The 8137-nt window shown below is 34.6% G+C and overlaps 1 pseudogene; it reads left to right on the plus strand.

Moving 5' to 3' along the window:
* The window catches only part of LOC128018143 (nephrocystin-4-like), a 66260-nt pseudogene extending 58779 nt beyond the window's left edge, over positions 1-7481 (plus strand).
* The last annotated feature ends 656 nt before the right edge of the window (positions 7482-8137 follow it).

Below are 8137 nucleotides of genomic sequence, written 5' to 3' on the forward strand. Positions count from 1 at the left end.
TGTAAATCTCACTTTGGCTGTGTGTGTGTGTGTGTGAAAGCCAGTCCCTGATTAGTCCCTTCATGTGTGATTAATGACATTTGCTTAAACAGGATGTCTCATTTACTGTCTGATTGCATCAGATCATAATATTCATTTATTCATCAAAATCTGCGACATCTTTGAGTTCATAATCAGTGAACATGAATAAAAACACAGTTTTAGAACTTGCACATCACACATCTCTCTCTGGAACTGAAACCAGTGAGAGTGACAGTAAACATAGAGCAACAGATATTAATTAAAGCCATACAGCTCACTTGCATTATGCTTATATTTTACTATTATCCTGGATGCTATATATTATAATGTGTATAATATAATATAATTTTTCATATTTTAAATCACAGATTTCCAAATTTTGATTTTTTAACTGAACCAATTCGACCTATAATATCACATTGGTCTACCCACATTTTAATGAATGATTAAAATACATTTGCGCATTCAAGAGTTCTCTTTTTGTTTGTTCATGTAGGTAAACAAACAAAATATTTCATATGTTTAAGTAAATTTTATTGTGATAGGTTTTACTTTTACTTTAATTTTAATTTAATTAATGATTAGCTTTCCTTCAAACTGTTAAATTTTCTCACAAACTTTCAGGGGTTTCGCGGACCCAAATTTGGGAAACCATGTTTTAATATTTGTAATCTATTATCATAAATATTATAATAATAAATTATAATATTTCTTGAACACCCCCATCTGCCGTTGGTCATCAAACAGATAGTCACGCCCCAAACTCATGCCATTGTTTGCTATGTTTCACTGCTAGAGATACTCAAACAATTTCAGAATGTGCCATATTATATATATATATATATTAAATAAAAAAAATAAAAAAACACAAACCTACCTTAATGATTTAAAGTGTTAGATTTAGTTGATGTACAATGTTATTTTAAATGTATCTTTCCATAACAGGCTATTATTTTTTATAACATTTTCATGAAATATTAATTAAATTTAATAACTAAATAAATCAATTATTCAGTTATTCTTTCTAAATTTTTCTTAGCATTTCCTTGGGCTAGTTGAGAGCCTTAAACAATTTTAAAGAGTGCCATTGTATGTAGACTTTTTTTTAATGATTTACATCGATTTAAATCGATTAAAAAACTTGAACGTTAAAATTATCTATGCTTTCTCCTTTTTCCTTTTTTATCTTACAAAAATTTTAATGTCACTTGGCAGTGGAACAAATGCATTGGTATCCACTCTAATTAACGAACTAATAATGGACTTAATGGTTTGAAGATGATTGAACAACAGACAAGCTCATCAAACACACAGTAACCCATCAAAACTGAGTTTCTGAGCATTTATAATCACCAGGAGGTCAATGAGCTGTAGTTTTTTATTTAATTTTTTTTTTTATCCCCAATGACAGCTGTTTTTAAGGACCATTCGGCAACCAAGGACGGTACAAACGTTCTTCAAATTTTGTCCCTTGAGTTTGAGCCCCTCAGGCAGGGTGAGGAGCCCACGCACAAAGTCCTTCATTTTTAATACAGTCCAACTGTAGAAACACCGGCAGGCAGAATGACATCAACATCTGCAAACCTCCTGCGGGGACACGAGTGCCCGCTGGCACGTGAGATGCTGTTAAAGAAAGGGTGAATGGATGAATTTAAAAACGCTGACATTTGGGTCTTTCTGAACATCTCTCTTTTGAAGATTTGCGATATGTCTGTGTCTCTCTCAGGGGAAGTGTGGCCTGTCAGGTCCGCCCTGCTATTGTGTCAGTGTATATGAGGAGAAAAGTGATAAAGTGTCTTTTGTGTCTCTGTGTCAATCTCTCTATGGCAGTGACCCTTGGCTGGCCTCCCCTGCGCAGATCTGGCAGGTATACGTGCATTACCTGCAAAGGACGGACCTGAGCTGTGTGTGTGGCACTCTGAGATGGCATTCGCTGGTTCTGCACGGCACACAGGCCATTCGCAGGGTCAAGGGCTACACGTCGCATCCCCTCGAGCTGCAGGTACGCACTGTGGGGTCAAAGGAAAACATACTGGTCAGGGTAGTGAGCTCTGATGGGAAATTATGTGACCTTTTTTCCTGCAATGGGAGGTTGATGAAAAATAATGAGATGGTAAGTATATAAGATGACTAGGTTATGTATATTTTATTTCTAATTTGAATATGATTTTAAAAAGTGAAACTAATTAACTACATTTCTTTCTGCGATTTAAGATATTTTTTAAGTTTTATGCTTTCCCTGGGAATCGAACCCATGAAGCCATGTTGCTAGTGTTTTGCTCTGCTGTAGGAACTACAGAAATATACATACAGTACACTGTAAAAAAATGACTGTGAGTTTAACGGTAAAACACTGTAAAAATGCTACAGTAAAAACCTGTTAAATGGTTTACAGTAAATTCCCCTACTATCTACAGTGAAAAACTGTATTGGACTTTACATGTAATTTTATACATTTACATTTTAAAACATCAAAACTAATATTAATTTGTTGTAATAAACTATAGTTTTTCAATACTTATTATTATTTACATATGCTGTACAGTTCTATTCAAAAGTTTGGATTCATTATTCATTATGATTTTTAAGTAATTTTAAAATGTTTTTGAAAGATGTAGGATTATTTGATGAATAGAAAGTAAAAAGAAAGTATTTGAATCTATTTGAAATTGTAAAACATTTTTTTTAATCAATTTAATGCATCCTTGCTGCATAAAAGTATTAAAGTAAATAAAAAAATCTCACTGACCCCAAACTTTTGAAAAGTACTGTAAATAAGCATAGAAAGGTTTATGCATTATAGTCACAAATCCATTTCTCTATAGAAAAAAATGTATGTGGCTTGAACCTTGTTGTACTCTATTGATGTAGTTTGCTTACTCACCTTAGAGATTACAGGCTGTCGGCATGTGATGCACAGCAGCCAGGAGGCATCTAGCTGCTGAGTGTCCATATCGACTACACTGAGGTAAAAGAAACAGCTTTCAGGGCACAGAGCCCTCAGGCCCACGCAGACATATTGAACTCCCTGTACAGGAAGAGCAAATATTTCACCTGGATCCACCTGGAACACACAAATCTAATGATCACAGAGCTTCTGGCATCAACCAAAGAAAAAAGAAAACACAGACAGCAAAAAAGCAACTTCAGGGAAACCCTTCTCTGCAGAACTTCAGAAAACATGAGGCTGCACCTGAAGCTCAGTGTTAACTATTTTGCCTCATCATCTTTCTTGGCACCTGTTGTACAACTTTAGCACACGGCCAATTAAACCACCAGTAAGGTCTCTACGAGCACACAGCGCTCTGTTGACATGGGAGCTGCTGTATTTGCTCTGCTTGCATATTTCAGATAAAAGGAAATACCCATTTTGAGAATTATGTTGCTCGTATAATCCACATATTCCAGTATTCTTTCATTTTATGTATTAATTAGCATTTTTTGCTTTCTTTGCTGCGGTGTGCTGAAAACAGGAAGTTAATGATACTGCTGCAGCCAAATGTTTTATTTTTTTCATCCTTTCAATGCCTTGCTCACACAACTTTAACTGCATCTACATTTTTATACTCGACTATTTGCCTTGCAGTCCTTTAAAGTGGCAACTGACAGATAATCAGCAAATATATAGGCTAAAGAGGCTGAACAAACAGGCATGCTAAAAACCTTCCCGGAGGAATCGCGTCAAATCCAGTTCCTGTAAAATCACTGATGGACTGAAAAAATAATACATACATTACTTTCTGCAAATAATATAGACTGTTTAACATACAGAAACACAATACATTTTAAATTAATAGTTATAATAGTTATATACAGCACTGCAATGATTTGTAGTTTAGGATTATTAAATGCTAAAACATTATGACTTCCAAATTTAATATTGAATGGTTATAATTATTATTTTATATAATTAATTAAATACGACCTTCAGATACTGCTTTGGTAAAAAAAAAAAAATACATTAAAGAAATATTATTTAAACTTCTAAATTAATTAAACTTCACCAATTAAATATACATTTGCGAATTTCATGTGCAAAGATGTTTATGCTTTATCATTTTTAATTATACGTTATATATATTTTTTTAATGAGAGCTTTATTAAATAGTTAACAATTAGGTCTACAGTGGTGCTTTACATAAATAAACACACTTGAAATGTTATGTGTGATTAATTGTGATTAAGTGCAGTGGAAGTCGCTTTGGATAAAAGTGTCTACCAAATGCATAAATTAAATGTAAATTTGTGACTATAGAAAGATAGATAAATATAGACTAGTATTCTTTTACATTTTTTAAGTCAAACAAAGTATAAATATAATATGTGGATGCCAATATAGAGTCCAAAAAAATGGGTTTACATTTAGTAATCATTACACAGCAACAAAACTGACAGCTTATGTAGATTTTTAGAAGAGCAATGGTATGAACTGAATGGGTCTTTAAATTTCAGATCTGTGGCAGAGGATATGGTGCGTGAAGTCAGTGCCATTGATTTAAACCTCACATTTTTATTTCAGTTATTTTACGGTATGTCTATCGGTATGTGCTTGAATCTCCCCAGGCATTTGAAATCAGTGTTCCTATAAATGGAGGGAAGAGCAGCAATAAGAAAATATGTTTCACAAACCCCTACTCTTCCTCCAGAGTATTCAATTTGCACACAGATCTCCCAGACCTGCTTCAGTTTAAAGAGGAGTAATTTCAGGTTAGAGAACCCGAAGCTAATTCTTGTTCTCTCAACAGACCTCAGACTTTTGTCTGGAGGCCTTGCTGTTTAACACTGAAAAAGAACCATATTTTTGAAAGCCCATTCACCAGAAAGTTGTCTAGAGCCCAGAGGAGAAGAATCTTGACATGCCTCTGTCTAGGAATCAATTTGTGTCTGTCTAAACTGTCATTCTTAGACAAGTTTCACAGTGTGTGAAGTTCTTTGTACAGTACATTGGAGAACTCAATTTGTGCCCTGGCTCCTATCGCAATGCCGGTCCCCTGAGGAAACCATAAAGCTGCGGTCCAAAAAAAATGGATCAAAAAGACAGAGATTCTCACAGTTGGCCTGGGAACGTCAATATCTCTCACCTTGAGGGCTCGGAATGATGCGTGTAGGTCTAACAGCTCTACGTTAGACTTCAATTAAAAGCTGTTAATTGATTAGGTGATCGATACACAACCGTTGGCTATTACTCCAGATGGAGACAGAGAACATTAATTAGCCACAGGGACAGAGAGTCTCAGATATTTTACTGTGGCTTTGGGGCCACAAAGTACTTTTTCCTGATCATCATTTTGAACAGAAATGGTGTAAAACAGAACGGTGTATAATGTTAATTTCATCATTCAGTGCTCTCTTTGATCGCTGTATGGTTTAGTGAGTTTCACATCCCATATCTGGGGAAAAAAATAGCGAAACAATGTGAAATATGCAAGTGACAGTATTGAACACAACGGATTAATGACACATCGGTGTCAAAAAAGAAAAAGCGATGAGACTCATAAAGAAAGGAAATGGCCTGTTCCATTTTCTTGCTAGTCAACACGGCTTCAATTATCTTCTCTCGCTCTGGATTTATGCCGTCTATATTTTTGAAAAATGTAGAGATGTTGCTTTTATTCTGTCTTTGAGAAATAACAACTGTGTCACTGTAAAATAGGCGCAGAGCCAATAGACAGTGGAAGAATCGATATGACCGTGCTTTTGAGGAGATTATGAACTAAATCCTCAGCTGTGTTCCATATGTCTTAGTCAGCCATTAGAGATAATGTATAAAGATGAAGAGAGAGCAATTTCTCTACTCTTCCTCTAAGCATTGGAGTGCAATTTCAGTTAAAACCATATGACAGAAGATTTGGAGTATAGTCGTGTAGACCACTTTTCTAATTTTATGGTACTTTTGTATACTTTGAAACTAACTGCATGGGGGAAAAAAACAAAAGTGCAATTATTCCTTGGAAGAAAGAAAGTGATAAAGGTTTAGAACAACATGAGCCTGAGTAAATTATGACAGAAGTGTCATATTGGTGAACTTTTCCTTGAAATGGTCCTTTTAAAACAATGATTTTACAAATTAATAAAATGGGCCGTACTTGACGTACTGTATTTGATTAAGGGATTCTCGCCACATTGACTGAAGAATAGAGCCAGCCTTGTTATTGTTAACTAAAACTTAATGATTAATGAAAAACTATTTTTGGGAAATGAAATAAAGCTGTAAAAAATATACATATTAGATGAAAAAAAAATACATATTAGATGAACAACTTAAATTAAAATTAGAAATGTTACGTTGGTTAATAACTGAAATAAGTTTAAGTATGAGAATTTCTTAAACAGGAAATAAAGCTAAACAGTATTTTCAGCAATTTATAAAAGTGACAAAAGCACACAAAATTAAGTACTAAAATAAATATGATTTTTAAATGTATATGTGACTTAATTCTACACACACAAACACACACACACACATACACACAAATGTAACACTGTACAGAATTTACAGGCTTAAGGAAAGGAAATTACAAGAGCACAGAAAAAAGCTTGTTTTACTATAACAAAAAATCTATAAAATGTTACTTCTACAGTTCATATAAAGTGTAGAAATATAGTGTCTGAAGGAACCCTTTATATAAAAAGCTTTTTTGTTGTTGTTGTTTTTGATCTGGTTATTGCTGAAAACAGTTTTTTGATGCCTAAACTTTCTCTAGTTCCCTAGATTTCGAAATTGAAAAGTTTTCACTCAGAACCATTTCATTATAAACAAATAAAATGATTGGATACTTTATTTTTACATTTCTGTACTATCAGTGTGTCTACATGTACATTCCTATTCATTTGTATGTGTATGTGTGTGTGTGTGTGTGTGTTTTAGATTGGGGAGGGGAGCTCTGCACCTACGGCCTACGTTTTCCTCCAAGTCAAAACCCTGGCATGGAAGAGATTCTCATCTTTATTAATGGCATACAGGATAAGAACGAGGACTCTTACTGTGTTAGGGTCCAATACTGATAACACAACACCATCACCCTGCATTACAGCTGCTGCTTTTGCCCACAAACAGACCATAAACCAGCAGATCGATCCAGATTTACTCATATCATGGACATGTGTTTTAGCTTATACAATGTGATAAACTGATCCAAATAAGATATCTAGTAAAGTACAGATCAAACATACTCTTTATATAAATGCAGACAGAAAGTAAGGTTAACTTCATCCAGCTCATCGAATAAAGAGAGTAAAACATCTCTCACGTGTTCTGGAGTAAAGCTACCCTGCGGGGCTGAAGGCTGAAAGCGAGAAGAGATTCCCAGTAGGGCTGATTCTCATATCCGTGCTCTTGATGTGTGTATTTATCGTTAAACTGAAGCCCTGCTGTGATGTGTCATTAGCAGCAGAGAGTGGATGGCCACTTGCCCAAGAATTCAGCTCTAGATCTTCTAAAAGTGAGACGTGTTGTATGACCAATCATTTTATTTTATTAAGTGTTCAGAGTACTACGTTTGCACTCACTGATGATGGAGTGCTTCATTTGGGGGAAGAAAACACAGTCATCCTTCATTCTTTGTACTGTATTTTTGACTAGCATCAATAAAAACGTCTCTGATTTGTGAGTATGATACTTTGTATCGATGACATGCTGTGCTTTGAGTTTGTGCGTATGCGAGTTTGCAGTAGCTGTGAAGGGTTTCCATTAACATCCATGGACTAATCTCCTGGCTCCTATTAGAGCTACAGCTGTCTGAGTCTGACAACAACCAACGAACCGGTCCAGACATGGAAGACAGGAGGACAATAAGAGAGGACCATAAAAGAGTACATGGAATATACTGTGGGCTGTGGAATCTGAGACCACATAGAAAATAGAAAATGTTGAATTGATATAATCTCATTCGAAAACTGATTGGTTTCTTTAAAAAATAAAAAAGAAAGAAAAAAAATATTACATGAAATGAAATTTAGTTTAAGCTGTCGGTCAGTAAGATATCATTAGTTTGGGTATTGGATATTGTTTAATTGATACATTTATCACTACTATTCAAAGGTTTAGGGACTGTAATTATCAAACCCCTAAAAAAATGAATTACTTGAATACTTTATAAATTTATTACCCCTAATT

Source organism: Carassius gibelio, chromosome A8 (genome assembly GCF_023724105.1).
Source record: "Carassius gibelio isolate Cgi1373 ecotype wild population from Czech Republic chromosome A8, carGib1.2-hapl.c, whole genome shotgun sequence".
Taxonomy (NCBI): Eukaryota; Metazoa; Chordata; class Actinopteri; order Cypriniformes; family Cyprinidae; genus Carassius; species Carassius gibelio.